This window comes from Caretta caretta, chromosome 5 (genome assembly GCF_965140235.1).
Source record: "Caretta caretta isolate rCarCar2 chromosome 5, rCarCar1.hap1, whole genome shotgun sequence".
NCBI lineage: Eukaryota > Metazoa > Chordata > Testudines > Cheloniidae > Caretta > Caretta caretta.
The window spans coordinates 113,481,675-113,504,045 of NC_134210.1; the positions used below are offsets into that span (position 1 = coordinate 113,481,675).

Below are 22,371 nucleotides of genomic sequence, written 5' to 3' on the forward strand. Positions count from 1 at the left end.
ATTGTTCCCTTTCACTTGGAACTCTCTTACTGCTGTTGCTTGTTGAGTGTTACAACAATACAGAGAATCTGAAGTATTTCAATGATGTGAGCTGGGAAAGGCACTAAAGTACAGCAGTGAGAACTAAGATAGTCTATTTATATGATTGACGGAATCAAAAGTTCCCCGATAATCATGAAAGCACATTGGAAAGCCTCTGATTACATTTCCATTCCAATGCCCAAGTTAAAGAACCAATCCCAAATTTTGCTGCTGCTTTTCTACCACTGACTTAGACATCAGAATATTACCTTTTTGGATTAAAAGATTTTAATGCCCAAAGGGACCACTTCCACCCTCCAACAACTATATTCATCTGCAAAAGGAAAAGGGTCTGAAAGAGTTTGAATTCCTTCCTACAGACTTTAAGGGGCTTTACTCTGTAAAGTGACTGTAAAAATGTCCTTGTGGGGTTCCAGAAATGCAGGCTTGTTGTGTCTCCATGAATTCCAGATCAAATGTACTCAGTTCACAAGGAGGATTTTTTTCCTCACTGCCACCCTGGCAAACTCAAACTAGGATCTGAAAGTCAGGCTGGGTTCTTTCCATCCCTGTCATTGCCACAATGTTTAAGATATGCAAGTCAAATTAAGCCTTTGGTTGCACTTGTATAACTCTAATTTCTTCCAGTTGTGCTCCTGAGGGCCAGGTTGTGAGCCTTTAACTTGCACTGACTAGTCGTCCCATTGATTTCAGTGTAGCAATTTCCATGGATAACTATCAGAGGAAGAGGTTCACACTATGGGCTGTAGTGCTAGCTCTACAATTACCCTCGCATCGGTAAGAACAGAAGAACGGCCACACTGGGTCAGACCAAAGGTCCACCTAGCCCAGTATCCGGTCTGCTGACAGTGGCCATTGCCAGGTGTCCCAGAAGAAATTAACAACACCGGTAATCATCAAGTGATCCATCCCCGTCACTCATTCCCAGCATCTGGCAAACAGGCTAGGGACACCATACCTGCCCATCCTGGCTCATAGCCATTGGTGGACCTATCCTCCATGAATTCATCTGGTTCTTTTTTTTAACTGGTTGGCTGTATAATTGGAACTTTGTAAATAATTCTGTCGATGGTTGATGCAGAAGGAACTGAATCTTTATGCCTGTCTCTGAGCTGGGTTGCCTCTGATGTGCTAAAAGGAGTAAAAGATATTTTAGTCACTGAAGTTAGTATGTCTAACTCTGAGTACACCTGGAATAAATCTGTCAAGCAAGAAGGTGTGATTTTTATATAGTCGCTTTGCAATGCAGACTCAGTGCCATATTTTAATATGGAGAAAGGTCAAACTAATCTCTGGTGTTGGTCCAATGGCGTTAAATTACTTCTAATTTCACCAGAATGAGTTCACCCTAGAAACCTTATTTACTCAGAGATTCAGATCAAATGAAATTGCATTTTAGGCAAGAATGTTTCAGAATGAGATGGACACTGACAATGATTTGGAAAAACGGGGAAAAAAACCTCTGGAAGCATCAATGCTGATGGAGGATTTACTATATTCTAGTAACACAAACATGATTAGAGTTCTTAAAAACGGGGTGGAATTTTAGATTTTTCTTTTCATTAGTGTTATCACACCCCTTTTGTCAGCAATGCAAAGCAGAGTCTCTGCTCCTCCAGGGTGAAATCCTGGCCCCGCTGAAGTCAATTGGCTTTTTGCCACTGTCTTTAGTAGGGCCAGGATTTCACTACTGTGTTTGTGTTCTCTAACAAATAAAATAAATCCCTGTAAAGTCTGTAAGAAAGAAGCATGGAAGGAAGTCAAAATCATATGGGTGTAGCTATTGGAGGCCGATTCTAGACTCATTCTATCTATCAGAACTTGGACAGCCTGTTCCCTTCCTACCAGATTTGTTCCACAACATTTTTCTGAAGAAGACAGTCAGGGCCAGATGCTGTATATTGTTTCTTGCAGACTGAACTCTGTCCCTATTCACAGCCCATTGGGTGAACTTGTAGGAGCAGGATCTCAATATCTATAGTCAGCCTGAGTCTACACAGAGCGTGTAACCTCTCTTTCTATGATAAATGTGACCCAGACAATGATACAGAGCTGCTTGATGGAATTAACATTTAATATTTATTTCAAGAGAGATTTTCATCCTGATTCTCTAGGGTGTTGTAGCCTGAGTGGCCATTTATACCTGTGCAGAGTGAACGCTAAGAGGGTGCAACACACTAGAAAAATCACAACGGTAACATTTGGCACCCATTGTAAAAGCGTCAAAATGACCATATGTTGCACACAGCAATGGAGCAGCAATTTCTTCATTTCTTATATTTAAAATAATACTGCAGTATTCTGTATAGTGATGTTCCACAACACCACAGCTAGCAATAGCAATATTGTGATGTTTTCAATAACTACAGCAGAGTGGTAAGGGTTTGGTCTGGGGGTTTTGTTAATAAGGTTAACTTGATTGAGGGCCACATACAATTTGGGTTTACGTTCCACTAATGAAAATGCTCGGTAACACCTGGCAGGTGAGAACACACACGTTTGATTGTGCCCTTTATTTAGGATACACATTATTTTACTTAACTTAGAAGAAGGGTCATCACTCTAGCACAGTCGTTTGGGCTCAAGATGATGGGCTGGACACTGGCTTCAGTGAAGTCAATGACAAAACCCTTATTGTCTTTTTTAAATCACTTCTCCTGCTCAACCACAAACTATTTTCATTTCTTAGTTTGGCAGAACAATTAAAAAGATATATTTCATGTTTTGGGCTGTCATTTTTCTAATTATGTTTGGCCTTAGCTGGGGAGAAAAACAAAGGGGAGAAAAATAATCTTTCTTGATGGTGTCTCTGCCTACAGTGTATATTGTATGTGTAGGGCCTAGGATAAGGAAAGGCATGCTGGACTGATTCCAGTCACTTGAGTTAGAGAGGAGATATCCATTCCCAAAATAGCTTTCATGGTTGTTACTTCCTGACTGACAAATTAAAAACAGACAGTGTTCACTCAGATTTTTTCTCACGACTTTCATTTGATGTCCCTGCTATATTCTGCCCCCTCCTTTTGTTTTTAGCTGCAGTGTCTTTCAGGTATGTGAATGGATGGCTACCATGACCTTCCTCTGCTACAGAAAGGAGCATTTTTTCTCTCCCATTAACCTGATTCCTCAGAATAAAACCTGCACATTCAAACACATCTTAAAGCATTTTACACACATTAATGAATTATCACTTGAAAATGAGCAACCAGCTCACTCGCTATTGCACATGATGTGTCAAAAATGCCCAAGAATAAATGTTAAATACAATTAATATACCAGGATTATATGGAAATATGGTCTAATGACTGGCATCCCAGATGGGGTTAAATTCTGTCCTGAAATGCATATGCTGAATTCAAAGGAAGTCAGTGAGAACTAGGTACATACACCTGAAGGTAGAATTTGCCTCAAAATGTTTAAGGAGCCAGTCCTACACATACCAAAGTGAATGGGAAAACTGTCATTGGCCTGAATGGGAGCTGGAGCAGACTTTACAGGTGTATTCCAGTGAGCTGATAAGAAGAAAGTTTCTGGAAGCTGGTTGAAACAAGGTACATAAATAAGATTTGCAACATGAAGAAGTACTTAATGATGAGTGATAGGACAGTGAAACACAGTAGACTCATTTCAGCTGATGTACAATATAAAAAGTAATGCTTAAAGAGTGTGTATAATAAAATGATGGCAAAGGGTCATCAATTATATAGAAACTATATCTCATTTTTACTTTTGAAAGAAGACAAAAAATATATGTTACTTTCATGCATTAAATCTAGATAAAAGAAAAGGAGTACTTGGGGCACCTTAAAGACTAACCAATTTATTTGAGCATAAGCTTTCATGAGCTACAGCTCACTTCATCGGATGCATACTGTGGAAAATACAGAAGACGTTTTTATACACACAAACCATGAAAAAATGGGTGATTATCACTACAAAAGGTTTTTTCTCCCGCCACCCCACTCTCCTGCTGGTAATAGCTTATGTGAAGTGATCACTCACCTTACAATGTGTATGATAATCAAGGTGGGCCATTTCCAGCACAAATCCAGGGTTTAACAAGAATGTCTGGGGGGGGAGGTAGGAAAAAACAAGGGGAAATAGGTTACCTTGCATAATGACTTAGCCACTCCCAGTCTCTATTCAAGCCTAAGTTAATTGTATCCAATTTGCAAATGAATTCCAATTCAGCAGTCTCTCGCTGGAGTCTGGATTTGAAGTTTTTCTGTTGTAATATCGCTACTTTCATGTCTGTAATCGCGTGATCAGACATGAAAGTTGCGATATTACAACAGAAAAACTTCAAATCCAGACTCCAGCGAGAGACTGCTCAATTGGAATTCATTTGCAAATTGGATACAATTAATTTAGGCTTGAATAGCAACTGGGAGTGGCTAAGTCATTATGCAAGGTAACCTATTTCCCCTTGTTTTTTCCTACCCCCTTCTTCCTCAGACTTTCTTGTTAAAACCTAGATTTGTGCTGGAAATGACCCACCTTGATTATCATACACATTGTAAGGAGAGTGATCACTTTACATTAGCTATCACCAGCTGGAGAGTGGGGTGGGGGGAGAGAAAACCTTTTGTAGTGATAATCACCCATTTTTTCATGGTTGTGTGTATAAAAACGTCTTCTGTATTTTCCATAGTATGCATCCGATGAAGTGAGCTGTAGCTCACGAAAGCTTACGCTCAAATAAATTGGTTAGTCTCTAAGGTGTCACAAGAACTCCTTTTCTTTTTGCAAACACAGACTAACACGGCTGTTACTCTGAAACCAGATAAAAGAAAATTCACCCCGTATTTCAGCAGCTTTCCTAGCAAAGCCATTCAGAGTGGAATATTGATAATAAATGGATTAAAAGTGAATTTTGGACCGTCACAGGCCATTAAACTCAACAGCACATATGATAATGTCAAGGACTTGTTAGAGAGACAAGGTGGGTGAGGTAATAAATTTTATTGGACCATCTTCAGATGGTGAGAGAGAAAGGTTTTCGAGCTTACACAGAGCTCTTCTTCAGGTTGTTGTAAGGACCTGTTGTAAAAAAAACCCTACAGTGGCTTAACAACCAAGGCTGGAGCCATTTAGTATTTAGGAGACAATCAGTTACAATTTAATATGACACGTACCCTTTATCTCTAGCCCCAGATGCAAATTACTTTGCTACAATGGTAATCTGTTCCTTTCATTACATGTTCCTTATTACAGTTGGTAAGCGAATAAAAGAAGAATTAAAATACGAAAGAACAAGCTACACCTGACTGCAGTTGCTTCACTACCCTGTGTTGAAATTGCTCACTGGGTTGGTGGACGCCATCTGAGCCATTTGACTGATTGTAGAGTGTCACTAGTTTATCATCCCTTAAGGTAAATTAATCCAGCTGTTTGGTTTGTGAACAAAATGGTATTAGTTTCCACAGAGAGTTGGAGCTCTGAAATGGAGCTACATTTAGGGATACAGTAACACAACTGAGTAATAACGATAGTTGTGTCCATGGCTCAAATGCTGATGGGGTTTGGGGAAAGAGGGGACAAGAAGGAGCCACTATCTATAATATGGATAGTACAAAGGTACTGTTCTCCCCTTCCTCCCCCGTGCCAAGAAATATTCTTGGTATATGGCTTTACACAGGCTTATGTTGGAGGGCTCAGTAAGTACCAACATACATGGCTGAAGAAAGGCAGGACTGCAGTGCAAGTGGATTCCTGGTGTGAGATGCCACAGGAAATGGCTCTACTTAAAACCCCTGTCCTGTCACGCCCATTGACTGCAGTGGGACTACTTGCACGTGTAGTAGGAAGAGAACCTGAGCCCTTGTATCAGAGGCCTGGTATGAGGGAGGACCTGCTCACAGAATTTGGCAACAACAGGGCAGAGAGTGCAGAAATACACATTCCTAAGAAGTGCTAGTCATAGAGTGCTCACACAAACACATCCTGATATCAAGTGGTACCAGAACATTCGAATATCAAGGATGGTACAAAAACATTCCCCAATAATAACAGGAACCTAAAAGATAAGGTCGGGATGACAGTATGTAATAGAGATGTTTTGATTGAACCAACATGTACAAGATGGTGGGTGATAACTAGCTGCATCAGGGGGCAGTAACTAACTATGTCAGAGGGGCAGTACTAACTTGTTTGTATAAGGGTATAAAGTTGTATCTCAGAGGGAGTATCTTTGTCTGGCCTAGGGAGGAATGGAAAGTCCTGCTGTTCACTGAGCTGGTCCATTGTTACGGGCATACATATATTAGCCATCTGGTAAAGTCTGCAGGATACTAGTACCGTGCTTTGTCGACAATAAATCTGGCTGGGTGCCTTCATCCCTTAACAGCTCGTGGTCATTGGGCGGTTCACTAGAGGTCTGCTGTGCCAGCTGTCTGCACAGGGCTGGAGTGGCACACAGAGGGAACACACACACACACTCAGCCAAACATCTATCAACATCTAACCACAGCATAAATGAGTGGTTGCAGAATCAGGGCCTATTTTATGGAGGAAGAGATTTGGGCAGCCAAGCCCCATGCTTATTACTGCTGGAGGCAGGATTGGGGAGAAGAGGTAATGTAGCAAATAATTAGAAAAATAAAAATCAATGTATAAAAGGGTAAAAAGGTATGAAATAGCACTGGAAAAGTACCTCAGATATGTTCTCTGATATTTATATAATCCATTGGTGAATGACACAGAGGGGACCCTGTAACACACAGTCTACAGAGGATAGGAGTCTATTACAGCTGCATTTAGAGAGCTTTAGCTCAGGCCATAGCAGTTCAAGCCTTAAAGTATGAGAGCTCCATGGTGTATCAGCCATGATGATAGCGGTAACATTGACTCAAATAAAATTTTGAATTTGCTTTGGCTCTGCCCACAACCTGTTTTCAGTTGCTTTCTGTGAATAGCCCCCACCCACCCTTACCCCCGCTAGTTTCATCTATCTGTGGCAAGCTGTTAGGGACAGGGAGAGCCTTTTTACTTTGTAAGTGTACAGAATGTAGCTAAACAATCTATCCCACCTTGCATTTTGCTGTGACTCTGGGAGTATAGTCACCAGACCTGAAGAGCAGCTTTGTGCGGCTTGAAAGCTTGTCTCTCTCACCAGCAGAAGTTGGTCCAGTAATTGATATTACCTCACCCACCATGTCTCTCTACAAGCAGAGTCCAACCTTCATTACAAACTACTATCCTAGTGAAAACCCTCTGTGTCTGTGTAGAGTTCCATCAAAGTGACTGGGACTGCAAGTGGAATCAGACATCTGTCTTCGTGTTTGTCATTACAGGATCCAGGACCGAAATGAGAGGGGAAGGGATTTTATTTTCTTCTATAATTTAGTACAATGGTGGGGGTTTTTTAAGGCGTCTTCCATCAGAGACTGAACACCACATATGCCCCATCAAAGCTCCCACTTCTAAATTGCTTTGAAGATAGAACACTTTTAGCTAACACATGTCAAAATCTACCACCAGAAATGTAAACCTTACAATAATTTTTTATGCCCTTTGCCATCTAGAACAGAAACCCTAAACACTGAAGTGTCAAAATAAGACAGATAATGCAATAAATTTGCCTGAGCAGGGACAGGAAAAACAAACACAGCCTTCTGCTCTATGAATGTCACCTAACTAAGTCTGACCGGCTGGCCTGAAAGCTTATCCTCCTGCACATCTTTTCTGTCGCTGTTTATTTGTTCTATTTTAAAACCTCTCTGTGTCATTTTTTCTGTTTTTGTTTGCTTTCTTTAAGCTTTCCAAACAGAAAAGCCAGATGTTTTATCCCAAGTGATGAGCTAGTTAATATTGCAGATAAGTGTCATGAACCCCAAGATCTCAGTAAACTGGAGATCTTTGTAGCTGTTTTTCCTCAATTGCAACAGCCTGGCTGCAATGGTATGAAACGTAAGGCCAAAGCAAAGCATTCTGCCTAGAGAGCATCGTATCCTGGCATCTTCAACTTCAAGAGACCCAGGAGAGAGTCTGTGAACCTGACACAATGTGCAACTTTTACCTGAAAAGATGCACTGTGAACAAATACAGCCTAAGTCATAGCACACCTTCACTGCATTGTTCACCACACATGTAACACAACACCACACAAGTTAACTGGGAATGTAGGCACACCGTTGGCTACTTAAGTTGATTCAGAGTAGCAGCCGTGTTAGTCTGTATTCGTAAAAAGAAAAGGAGTACTTGTGGCACCTTAGAGACTAACCAATTTATTAGAGCATAAGCTTTCGTGAGCTACAGCTCCAATGAAGTGAGCTGTAGCTCACGAAAGCTTATGCTCTAATAAATTTTCTTTTTACTTAAGTTGTGCGTGTCACAAATTTTGGGTCAGATTCTCCCCCCTTTCTCCCTGCCTTCTTCATGCTGAGCAGTGTTTTACTCTACAAATACTCCCACCGGGGCCTATTCTGCTATACTCGTTCATACTGAGTAGTAGTATCTTACTACATGAGGTGTTTCAGGATTACTCACAAAGTAAAGTACTACTATATTTGTAAAGTGAACCTGCTAGATGAAATGTTACGTAAATGAAAGTAATTATGGTCAAAATACTTCAACATTTTAATAAATGCTGTATAAATTAATATCACTTCAACAGATTGACTGGCTTCTCTTTCCCCACCCACAACTCAGCCTTTCAGCGCTATCCGCAACCTTTAAACTGAATAGCTAGAGATGGGTCATAGAATTGGGGCCAAATACCACACTCAACTGGGAATGCAGAAGGATTAGTGAAGAGCTAGCAGAAGTTCCTATTTCAGCACCCCATACAATACACTCTTGAACTAAAATAAGGATAAACAATTCCCCCCTTGTTTCCACAGTTAAGTTAAACAGACTTTTTGCAATTGGAGATGGGCTGTGAGCTATTACTAATTTCCATGAAAAAGTCCTTCCAATGAGATCCACAGCAATCATGCAACATGGATTAGAAAAGGGTTAATTTAAGTACACAGATAAATGGAAAATACACACATGGATATTAGAAAGTGTCACTTTTGACCTGTAAAAGGACAATTCTAGGTTTCAGCTGGAATGTCCATGGTTCATTTTATGCAGCATGAGCCAGGATGAAGACAAATGTCATTTTTTCACTTCAAAAACATTACAGCTAGGGTTTTCAAAGGAGCCAATGGGATCTGGGCACCAAACTTCCTTGGGCTCTTTTGAAAATCCCACTATATATGGGTGTGTTTCAGGTGGACCTGGCCCTTATAAGAGGAAAGTGGTCCACCCTTTGCCCTCCCCCCCCAATTAATTAACCGCTGCCCCATCAGACCTATTGTTGAATAGTTGCCCCTAAAGGTCAGAGAGGAAGTGAGGGAAAGCTGCTAGAGGTCAAAAAGTCTGCAGTGTTGCCAACTTTCATGATTTTGTCATGAATCTCATGATCATTATTGTTTTCCATAAAGCCCCAGCTCCTGGAGTCAAGTAGCATTGTGACAATTTCAGCCTTCATTCTTAAAGCCCCAGTGGCTGTGGGGAAAACTTCAAAATATGACCTTAATGAATCCTTATGGCTCAAAAAGCAGAAGGCAAATAAAAAGAACACCAAAACTATTAGTTTTTACATAATCTCATAATTTTAAAGCCAGTCTCATGATTTTTGAATATTTGGGGTTGGCAATCCTGTCTCTGGCAGGACAGGGTGGGCTGGGGAGAAGGAACTTCAGGAAGAGTGAGGGTTTTTGCACTGGAAGAGGAGCAAGAACAAAGGTGAAAGACTAGTTTAGAGTCTTGAATCAACACTTGTGAGCCCAAGTGGGCAAAAAACTTTTCTGTTTGTTTTGAGGAGGCAGGTAAAGTTGTACAAAGTCCTAATGGTGCAGACAACATTCTGAATCTAAAAATTCAGTTGGAGAACAAAAAAGGCAAACATTCAGGAAGAGAGGGGCCTGAATCATACCTTGGTTGGGAAGGAGCAGGCTGCCAGCCAGGAGGGGATGCTCAGGAGATGGTGACCCCCTGACTGTTTGCTACTGCAGTAATAATAATTATATAGAACATCGGGTCTTGACATACAAGGGTTTTGTTGACACAGTACAGCATGCACACAGCATGAAAGTTGTATATATATATGGCTATTAGCATTTCCAACTTTAGTTTTGTAGTGTTCAAGGATCTCACATCCCCCCTCCCTGCCAATAAATGCAAAGAAATTCACACTTTAGCCAGAAACATCAACATACAATGATGATAAACATCGTAGGGTAAAGCTAAGTTAGTAACCCCAGTGAGATTCAATATTTCTGGCAGAATAATAAAATATTGTGACTGTAGTGGATGTTTGTCAGAATCACAATGCAATTTTTCCCCCCTATGTGAAATACCTTCTGGGAGTTTTGTGTTGTTATGAGAACTGCTGTTCAGAAATAGCCAACTGATTTCTCTTACAAATCCCCAGTGAAGTGAACAGTGCAGGCTGGAAATAAATATAGCCTCACAGGAATCATTTCATTTGGATGTCTTCATCTGTTTCTCCTCAAGGCCCGGCTTAACTCTGGGTAACACTAAAACTTGGGACGAGGGGAGAATTGAGCACATGGTGGTTCTGGAGGAACTTTCCTCATGGATAAGGAGTTTTAGCAGATGGGCTGTCTCCTGCCTTTTTTGCTATGCAAAACTTGGAGAGAGTATTTCAGTTTGGAGGAGACACACCTCAGCTGCACAAGGGGCTTAGGTTGCTTATCATAAACCACCTCAACCTGGTTTATCAACTGATACATTATATATAATAGAACCTTTCATATGAAAAAATATTGTACATCTTTACATGCAAGTTACAAACATAGAGCCAGATCCTCAACTAGTATAAATGCCACTGACTTCAGAAGAGCTATGACAATTTTTACCAGTTAAGATTCTGGCCTGTACACTGCTTCCTCTTACGTCTAAAACATCAGTCAGCCACAGTGCAGAGTATATTGCATAACAGTGAAAGAAAGAGGAAATTTTGTGAATGGATAGCAAGGCAACCCCTTCATCCCATGATGTCTTGAAGGCCAAACTTTCAAAACACAGCCTCCAGTTGTGGTTTTATCAGTTTCCATACATAATGCATAGAGCTACATAGAACTTTGCAGTGTGCTCACAGTCCCATTATTACAATTGCTTAGTCTGCTAGTTGAAGTCTGCAAGGGTAAACCAACCAGTTTAGAGATTTATAAACACACCTGTTTTGGCGTTTATCTAATTGACCAAGGAAGCAATGGAAGAGTAACTTGCATTGTGTCTTACTCCACTGATTCTGTGGATTTTGAATCTTTCTCTAGATTTTGATGGTGTTTCTTATCCCTCTTTTTATTTTAAGTGAAGTAACAGGTTTCTGTGAGCAAAGATATAGTTCACTGTGTAAGCAGTGCACTTTGCATCTGTTGAGACTGCAGCCAGACAGATTGAAACAAATGCACAAAAAGAAGTGTGAACTTTCCCCATTTATCTTAATGGAGTGTTAACCTCAAAGCTCAGCTCTGATCATTTAAATCCTAAAATATTAAACAACTAGCTAAAATACAAACAACTCAAACAGTGAATCACTGAAATCTCATCAGAAGAGACAGCTGTGTCAAGTTTTGATCTGGAATCTGGCTAGAAAAACAAATACACAAAACAAATCTGGATTTAGCTATCAGACTGTTCAGTGTATTTAAGTATCTCTCTCTTTTCCCTAACTACTACCTACAACCCTTGCTGTAAGATTATTAATTAATACATTTCTCCAGCTTATGCACACTTCAATCTGCTCATATGAGCAGACTGAGACCATTTTCAACATGGGCTCCCCATTTTTGACCTGTAGATGTGCACACACAAGTATCTCTGGGTAAAATTAATGAGAGAGGCAAGATGGGTGTCATAATATCTTTTATTGGACCAACTTCTGTTAGTGGAAGAGACAAGATTTTGAGCTTTACGCAGCTCTTCTTCAGCTCTGGGAAAGGTAACCAGAGTATCACAGCTAAATACAAGGTGGAACAGATTGTTAAACATAATTAAAATTAATGTCATTAAGAGATCTAGATACATGATTGTGTCTGCAGATTGGGTACTTAGATGCCTGGCTCCAGTGACATAATTAAATTGCATCTAACGGTATTTGCACTGGCAATTTGCCAGCATAAAAACGCAGTCCCATCTTCTTAAAAACTATCTGTATTAAATAACTTTAACAAGTAGAAAACATGTAAAGAAATGGTCTGCAGGAAGTTTGTTCCTCCTCCCTCACCCAGATTAAGACTGATAGGGTTCTTGTTCACCACACACTAGCCAGCATAATTAAATAAATTGTGGGAAACAGAACAAAACCCAGACGTTGGTGGCTCATGTCAACACCATTATGCTTGGCAAGCATATTTATTTACAGCACAAAAAGTAAAATACACCAGGTTTAGATGAAACACGAGTGGCTGCTAATGCCCTGCCTACACTAGCACTTCCACCATAGCTACTTTGGTAGAGCTACATTGGCAGTGACAAATACCAAAAATGTTAGGAAAATAAGTCTACTGGAGAGAAGGCCGAAAAAAATTGGAGCCAGTCAAAAGATAAATTTTAGTGAAAATGTTTTACATTAACGTTTGAAAAGAAACTGGTTTTTGTTTTTTCAAAACATGGAGAAATTTCTCATTTACTGAAAACCAGGGTTTTGTATGAACCAAACATTTTGATAAGTATTTTGATAATCCTTTCCATAGTATTTTGATAAAAAATCAACTTTGTTGGAAAAAGCAAAAGATATCAAAACAGTTAACAGTATATCGTGAAAAAAAATATTTAAAAATATCAGTTTTCAAAAAGATAAAACCCCCAATGCTCAAACACAAAGATTTTTTCATAAGACAAATTTTCACCAGATCTATTAAAATTAAGTCATGTTTGACACTTGTGTTGCGAAAAAAATTTAGTTAAATTATCTTAGTTCTGATAAGTAGCAAAAATGATTTTGTCACTAAATTGCATTAGTATGATTTGGAAATCTTACAAACAGAGCTGTCTAGGAAATGATTTTTCCCCCTGGGGGAAAATATTTGGTTTTTAAATGTTTCCAGTTTTTAAACTGAAAAACTGAATTATTAATATTTTGGCAACCAAAACCCAGAAAAGTTTTAGTTGTTGATATCCAAAACCTGAAACTTTTCAGTTTAAAACCAAAAGATTTCCATTTTTGGTTGCTGAAATCTGAAGTTTTAGGGTTTTGACAACAGATTTTTTTCTCTTTTCAAAAGCTTCTGTTTAGTCAAAAATACATTTTCTGTTGTAAAAACAGTTTGAATGGAAGCATTTTTAACCAGCTCTACTCATAATTGATTGGACACATACATGATGAGCATACACAAGGTTCCTTCTCAAACAGGACTGATGCCACTAGTATGGACAGGCCAAACAATGCTCAGTACCTGAAGCAGCAAGCACAGCGTCTGAGCAAGGGACTGCCCATGTTTTCTTTATTTGACAAAGAGACTCACAGACTTTAAGGTCAGAAGGGACCATCATAATCATCTAGTCTGACCTCCTGCATACTGCAGGCCACAGAACCTCACCCACTCCTGAAATAGACCCCTAACTTCTGGCCGAGTTACTGAAGTCCTCAAATCATGGTTTAAAGACTTCAAGTTACACAGAATTCACCATTCACACTAGTTTAAACATGCTTTTGCTCTTACTGCTCCATGGATGAAGAGGAACCTGGGAGACTCATGTTTGAGACCAGATATTAAGTATAGCTCATGTACCAGTAACCAGGACTTATAAGGTCTCCCAAATTATTATGAAAACAAAGCACTAACGTTTATCTCTTATGAGCACAGTTGAAACAATGTGACAGTTTCATTGTTTTCATGCACAATCAGCAAACAGTGCAACTAAGTTCTGCAGATACCAGAACTTTCACCTTTGGGCTGGCAGTGTGTAGAAGATTGCACTCACTACCAGAGTGCCCCTTCCGGCTGGGCCTGGCATAACATGCTCTCCTTGTTTAGTGCCCCCTGCTCACCGGCGCTGCAATAGCCCTCTTCAATAGCCCTCTAGTCAGGTTACGTTTAGTAGCACCTCTTCACAGTTAGCAAAGTCCCGCAGAAACACATGTCCAATACCTTGGTCCATGCTGTCACTCTCAATTCTGGGCCCAGTGGTCAGTATACCCTTTCTTCAGGGCTCTCAAAAGTCCTTATTCCCTAATGTCAGGGGCTTCACCCCACCTTCACGGGTGGCTGGTAGTGGAACCCAGACTCACCCTCTACACTGGTCTCTGTTATATCCTTGGGGGCAACAGTTTTAGGAAGAAATCACTGGAGACACAGAGAGCTGTAAACCTTGAAAGAAGCCATTTATTGCCACACACTGAACTAACCAGAAACCAGCCAAAACGGGCTGGGCTATCCCCTAATAATCTAACTCAGTTGCCATAGCAACACAAGATTCTATTACCACGACAACCAAATACACAACATATTCCTCTCCCCTTAATAAGAACGTCCCCTAAATAAAACAAACTAGAGAAGGAGGGTAGACTGCTTCCATTCCCAGCTGAACCCCAGGGATTACTTTGCCCAGTAACCATAGGTTCGCCCTAGCTAAAGATCCAGCCATTGAGGAGGCCTTCTGTCTCTAGGTGGATTACGGCAGCCTTCTGATTTTGTTGCACCCAATAATGTCTTGGGTGTGATCCTGACAATGGGCTCAGGGTTCATAGGTGAGGATGTGGTATCAGCTCATGCTGGGCAGCGGGGTATCTCTGCCGCCGGCAGCAATGGAGGGGAAAAGTCAGGAACAGGTGACTCTTGTTTCAGTGTCTCACCGGAAGTGGTGAAGTCAGGCAACTCAACTGAAGATGTGCCCTGAGGATTGGTCTGACCTGGCAGCAGCTGATCTACATGTCGCCATCAGGTGAGATCCTCTGCAGTCTGGACTGTGTAGGAAACAGGCCCTGTTTGAGTGACGACAGTGGCAGGGACCCATTTAGCTCCAGAATTATAATTCCAAGCCAAAATCGGCTGTCCCGGGCTAAAGGTTCAGTCTTTTGCTCTGAGTGCACGCTTGATGACTTGATCTTGCTGTTGACATTGCACAATTTGTCAGGGCTCAGAAGGTTTCAGCAGATCAAAGCAAGTGCGCAGCTATCGTTCCATCATTAGAAAGCCGCGGATGCCTTGGTCATAGCATGAGGCGTGTTTCTGTAGGATAGTAAGAAGGTGTCCAGATGCTTTTGAATGGATAATTGTCCCCTTGCCAATTTCAAAGCTTGTTTTATTGTCTGCACAAATCTTTCAGCCAGTCCATTGGTGGATGGATAATATGGTGCTGAAGTGATGTGGTGTGTCCCATTTGCCTTCATAAAATTTTGAAACTCCTGAGAGATGAACTGCGGACCATAGTCGCTCACAAGTTGCTCTGGCAGACCGAAATGACTAAAGAGTCCTCGTAGGTTTGGGATAGTACTGTCTGCAGTATTGGACTGCATTATAGAGACTTCTGGCCATTTAGCATGGGCATCTATCACCACCAAGAACATGTTTCCTTCAAGGGGGCCAGCGAAGTCAACGTGAATACAGTGCCATGGGTTTTCAGGCCAGTCCCATGGGTGTAGGGGTGCCCACTGGGGTGCATTCCTCACACTCTGACATGACATACAAGCTCTTGCCTTCTCTTCAATAGCACTGTCCAATCCAGGCCACCAAAAATAGCTTCATGCAATTTCCTTCATGCGCACTATTCCACAGCGACCAGAATGTAGCTGTTCTAAGACCTGTGATCTCAGTGGTGGTGGGATAACGACACGTCTCCCCCACAACAAACAACCAGATTGGATCCAAAACTCCGTCCTCCTGGACATGTAGGTAACAAGGTCAGGTGAGACCTGAGAGGTTCATTGAGAAGTTCCATGTATCACCAGGTCCATAATTTAGAACAATACTGGGTCAACTCGAGTTGCCGTCTTTACCTGAGTAGTGGTGATGGATGTATTCTCTACCTGTTCAAAGTAAAAGATTTCCTTCTGGCCAATATCTTGAGGTTTGACTGGCAAAGGCAGCCTTGAGAGATCATCCGCATTGCCATGCAGAGTGGATTTCTGATATTTGATTTCATGTGTGTGCGCGAAAAGCAACAATGCCCAATATTGTATACGACTAGCAGCGAATGGGGGAATGCCCGTGTGGGGTCCAAAAATTGAAATCAGGGGTCAATGGTCTGTGAAAAGAGTAAACTTCCATCCAAAAAACTTCCAGATTCCGAAAACGATTTCCAATGCCTCTGTGAGAAGAGTAAACTTCCATCCAAAAAACTTCCAAATTCCGAAAACGATTCCTAATGCCTCATGTTCAATTTGGGCATAGTTAGTTTCTGCTTTGCTTAGAGTGTGTGAAGCAAAAGCAATAGGTCTCTCTTCTCCCGAAGGCATAATGTGTGACATGACTGCTCCCACTCCATAAGAGGATATATCGCGGGCCAACTCTGGGGGTAAGGATGGATCAAAGTGTGTCAGAACTGCAGAATTTAGCAATACATCCTTAGCTTTGTTAAATGCAACATCACAGGCTTCAGTCCACTTCCAGGCCTTGTTCCGCCTAAGGAGTTTGTGAAGTGGTTTTAGCAGTGTGCCTAACTGTGAGATGAACTTTTCATAATAGTTCAATCATCCTAGAAATGAGCAAAGCTGGCTAATGTTTCAAGGAGGGGGAGCCTACACAATAGCCTTAACTTTTGCGGGGGCCTTAAGAAGACCTGTAGAATCAATGATGTGTCCCAGATATTCAACAGAGGGCTAGAAGAATTCACACTTGTCTTTGCGGCCTCATAGGCCATACTCTTCCAGTCTTTGTAGGGTAGCCTCTAGATTCTTTAGGTAATCCTCTTCATTCCTTCCAGTGACCAGGATGTCGTCCTGTAGGTAGGTCTTAGCCCCTACAACGCTTAAGAATATTGGCACCTTCTTCTCTTCTGTAATAACAGGTTTCAGAGGAACAGCCGTGTTAGTCTGTATTCGCAAAAAGAAAAGGAGTACTTGTGGCACCTTAGAGACTAACCAATTTATTTGAGCATGAGCTTTCGTGAGCTACAGCTCACTTCATCAGATGCATACCGTTTTCCACGGTATGCATCTGATGAAGTGAGCTGTAGCTCACGAAAGCTCATGCTCAAATAAATTGGTTAGTCTCTAAGGTGCCACAAGTACTCCTTTTCTTCTTCTGTAATAGTCATTTGCAATAACAGAAAGTTCAAAACGCTCAATATATACATGCCATTGCACTATAGTCTCCTCAAAAAGTCCAGTGGTCCTGTAAGTGTAGCCATGATTTTGAGTTTCAATTTGTACAGTCAGTGCAAACAAGCCAGTTCTCACCCCCTTCCAGCAGCAAAAAGGTTTTGGTTTTTTTGTACCTTAACTTCTACTTCCTTCTGTTGCTGGGGCAGCACAGACATCCCATCTTCGTCGCCGCGTTGTTATATCCTTGGGGGCAACCGTTTTAGGAAGAAATCACTGGAGACACAGACAGCTGTAAACCTTGAAAGCAGCCATTTATTGCCACACACTGAACTGACCAAAAACCAGCCAAAACTGGCTGGGCTATCCCCTAATAATCTAACTCAGTTGCCATAGCAACTGAGTTAGATTATTATTTTATTACCATGACAACCAAATACACAACAGTTTCCAATCCTGGGACCCTACGACAGCCATCAAGATTCACCTCACCAGACTTCTTGCTGACACCTCCCTGAACTTCCTCCTATCAAGCCTTTCCTTGTGCTTTCTCCTTGCCTGCAAGAGCATTCCTGTTCCCTACTGCTCTCCTTATTCCCTACTACCAGAAAAGTAACTGCAGAATTTTCCCCTGAAGCTGCCTTTTTCTCCAAAGGTCCTGTTTGTAGAACCACACAGCCCCACCCCAGCTGAGTTTCATCATTAATTAGGCCTGATCCAATGTCCAGGTGCAACAAGATCAGTTAATTGGTTTCTCCACTCCCACATGAACCCTTTCATCACCTGTGTGGGATAGGCACCCTATCAAACAGTGATACATGCATTAGGAAGGATGTAGCTTGAATTTTAGATATCAGGCTGGTGTTATGTTGCCAAAAATCTCATTTTGACTTGTCAAGTGAACATATTTGATATTCAAGTCACAGAGCAAATAAATACAGAAGAGCAGGATTTTTTCACAGAATTCCTTTCCCACTCCGGACAACATTTTAAGATCTCAGCGTTTAATTTGTTCCTTTTTACTTTAAGAGAAACTGACAGTCTGAATGGTTATTCTAGTAAATCAGTGATGAAGCCTTACCAAGATGGGTTACTTGCAAAATAGCAAATGCAGAATGTCAGTAACAGAGAATATCTGAAACAGAAAAGGGAGAAAGCTGTATTTGCAAGTGGAAATACATAATAAAAACATCCAGTGCAGTAGCTGATCGTTATGATATAAAACTGCAGTAACAATGATCTGTCCTCATATTATGCTCCTTTGCTATAATCTGACATCAAACCCTGAAGAAATGGCAGACAGCACATCTGGGAATGTTAGGTAGTACAGTCTATTATTCTCAGATCCTAAAATATCTGAGCCCCCTCAGAGTTCTTACCGTAAAATAAATACACTTCAGACACTTCAGACCGTAAAATAAATACACAACAGTATATTAGCTGAAGTGATGACTATCAAGCACATAGGATTTTCTCCTGAATAAAATACCTGGTTTCATTTTCATATTACTAAGTAGCAGTTATCCTTAAAAAGAAGAAGGTCTTAAAGACAGGCAGCATGATCAACTGGATTGAGCATGCGATTGGGAGTCTGGAATTCCTGAGCTGTAGTCTCATTTCTGCCACTGTCTCAACATGTAGCCCTTGGGCAAATAATTTAATCGAAAAGTTTCATACTTTGGTCCCAGAGTCCAAATTTAGGCAACTAAAAAGTATCCTGATTTTTAGAGGTGCTGAGGTTCCAGGAAAATTAACTCTTCTTCTCGAGACTCATGCTAGGATGACAAGCTTTATATAAGTCTTATTAATAGCTTTGACTTGAGGCCAAACTATTTGGCAAAACTGAGTGAGTATTGTGTCCACATTTTACTGATGGGGAAATGGAGAGACAGAGTTTAGCCTCTTTGTGCCCAGAGTCCATGGCAGCTGGGGGTGCTGATCACCTTTGAAAATGGAGGCCATCAATGACTTCCCAAGGTCATAAGCAAGACAGTGTTAGATGTTGGAAGAAAACCCATGTCTTCTAACTCCCAATCTGGTGCCCCATCAAATGGACCACACTGCTTCCTGTCCAAAATAAACCTCCACACAGAGATCCCCAATAAATACTTTCTTCTGGGCTTGTTTGTGTCACGGCCCTACGAAACATGAGCCAAAAGATTATGCTAGTTTCTCTTATTACAGGAATGTAATTTACAGGGTAAAATTTCACAATATCACACTGCTGTCTGGAAATCCCATGCATCTCACCCTCAGAGCACTGTGCAGGCAACATCCCGATATTTTCACTTCCTTCCTCCAACACGAGTAAAGTGTCTTTAGTAGGACTATCAGGAAAAATAAAAGAAAATAGCCTGCATTGTAAAACACACCATCAAAACCTCAGAAATGTTTGTGGAGTTTATGTCAGTTTCAGAATCTAATACTAAATTCTTTAACTACTTCCGTCTTCAAATGCTTTCATTTCTATTCCAGTACCCTCTATCCACATTCCTGATCCCATCTATCTCAGTATTTATCCATAATGAATATCATGTGAGGTCATAAAATGAAAGCCGGAGTCCAATTGGTTATGAATATCATCATGATACCTATGTGCAGGTAATATGTAAAAAGTTATGTATAATGAAAACATGTTCCTACAGTCTGAATCATGGCGGGGTTGACAAACAGGTTTCTGCCAGACAAAGGATGTACATTCACCTAGTCTACCTCAGTTCATATGTAAATTAAGCATTGTAAGCCAACACAATGGAAGGCCTGTTTACATACAAAGTCAACAGTAAAGCAGCACCTGAGGGGGAGGGCGCTAACCTGGATGTGTGTAAAGACAATGAACTTTGGGGCAAGGCAAGGAGACACCCCTTTACCCTGTACTTGGAAGTATATGGACAGTGTGTTTACATTCATAAAAACAGGATCCCAACCAGCCTTGGTTGGCAATGCTGCAAAAGGATATGAATCAGACAACACTGCTCTGGACAGGACGTTAGCCTGCTAAGTTTAGTCTCTAGGAAACATGTTTTGATTTTGTTTTATATGTTTCAGAGTAGCAGCCATGTTAGTCTGTATTCGCAAAAAGAAAAGGAGTACTTGTGGCACCTTAGAGACTAACCAATTTATTTGAGCATAAACTTTTGTGAGCTACAGCTCACTTCATTATGCATCCGATGAAGTGAACTGTAGCTCACAAAAGCTTATGCTCAAATAAATTGGTTAGTCTCTAAGGTGCCACAAGTACTCCTTTTCTTTTTGTTTTATATGTAACTCTTCTGTTTCCATTATCCTTGTTCACTACTTTAAATCTTTATCTTTGATAATAAACTTATGATTGTTTTCATTATAAACAGATTTCAGTGCTGTGATATCGTACCAGGAGCTGATCCTGAGTTGAATCAAACAACCTAGTTTGTATGCTGTTCTCCTGGAGACAGCATACCTGGTATTATTGTGAGTGTTCAGTGAATTGAAACTACAGTAACTATAGTTGAAATTATATATGTTCTCATGTATTCAAGATTATTAGGTCCAAAGCTGACTGCAAAGAGTGACAAAGGGATCTCTCAAAACTGAGGGTCTGGGCAACAAAATGTCAGATGAAATTTAATGCTGATAAATGCAAAGTAATGCACAGTGGAAAACATAATCCCAACTATACGTACAAAATTATGGGTTCTATTACCACTCAAGAAAGAGATCTCGTGGTCAATGTGGACAGTTCTCTGAACACATCCACTGAATGAATGTGCAGCAGCCAAAAAAGCTGACAGAAAGTTAGGAACCATTAGGAAAGAGATAGATAATAAAACGGTAAATATCATAATGCCACTATATAAATCCCACCCACATCTTGACTATTGCATGCAGTTCTGGTCACCCCATCTCAAAAAAAGATATTAGATTTGGAAAAAGTACAGAGAATGGCAACAAACATGACTAGGGGTATGGAACAGCTTCCAAATGAGGAGAGATTGAAAAGACTGCGTCTGTGCAGCTTGGAAATGGAAAAAATAAAGGGTGACGTGATAGAGGTCTTGAAAATCATGAATGGGGTGGAGAAAGTGAATAGGAAAGTGTTTTTTACCCCTTCGCATAACACAAAAATCAGGGTTGATAAAAATCCCTGACTGTCTTGGGTAACAGCCATTGATAGACCTATTTTCCATAAACTTATTCTAATTCTTTTTTTAATCCAGTTCATACCTTGAATCATTCATACAATGAATCATTATAAAGGTCAGAAGTATAACTGGATTAAAAAAAGAATTAGAATAAGTTTATGGAAAATAGGTCTATCAATGGCTGTTACCCAAGATAGTCAGGGACACAACCCCTTGCCCTGGGTTGTCCCTAAGCCTCTGACTGCCAGAGGCTGGAGTAGACAACAGGGAATGGATCATTCAATAATTGCCCTGTTCTGTTCATTCACTCTAAAGCACCTGGCATTGGCCACTTTCAGAAGACAGGATACTGGGCTTGATGGACCATTGGTCTGACCCAGTATGGCCATTCTTATGTTCTTAATAAAGGGTTGAACACTACAGTGAAACGCTTCAAAGGGGTCAGGAATTGGAGTGCAACTGGCATAGCCCAGAGGAGATTGTTTGAGTGGCTAGCAGAGTGGAGATGTCAAGGACCTGCCATCCAGCTAAGGACAAGCAAGTCTTTCTCAAATTCAGAGAAAGACTCTTGAGTTACCCCTTTTCAGTTTTAAAAGTGCCTGTATTGGGAGATTATATGTATACACCTGGAAGAATGAGCTGTTAAGACACTTGTATCCTTCCAGCTAATACTACATATTTTGCTTTCAGATTTCAAACATGGGCATTAGGGCAGATCAAGAAATGCTATGGATTTTCCACTGAATGAAATTTTAAGAAAAAAGTTTCTCAGAAATTTTGTTTCAACAAAACAAAACATTTGTGGATTTCAGGGTGGTTTTTTAGGTTCCTCTTTCTTTCCTTTCTTTTTTTCTACTGGAAAAGCATGGGGCAGGGCTGAGGGGGAAATAGAGAAAAAAAGGAATTTTTTAAAAAGTGTTTCATTTTTATTCTAATCAAATCCAAGCCATTTTTAATCTAATCAAAAATTTCCATTTCAGGGAAGAACTG

The 22,371-nt window shown here is 40.6% G+C and overlaps 1 long non-coding RNA gene across 2 annotated transcripts in view; it reads left to right on the forward strand.

Moving 5' to 3' along the window:
• The first annotated feature begins 14,557 nt into the window (after positions 1-14,557).
• The window catches only part of LOC142072222 (uncharacterized), a 52,079-nt gene continuing 44,265 nt past the window's right edge, over positions 14,558-22,371 (forward strand). For both annotated transcript variants that reach the window (XR_012668637.1, XR_012668636.1), the window contains exon 1: positions 14,558-14,943. This is a non-coding gene — a long non-coding RNA (uncharacterized LOC142072222). The remainder of the gene's footprint in view (positions 14,944-22,371) is intronic.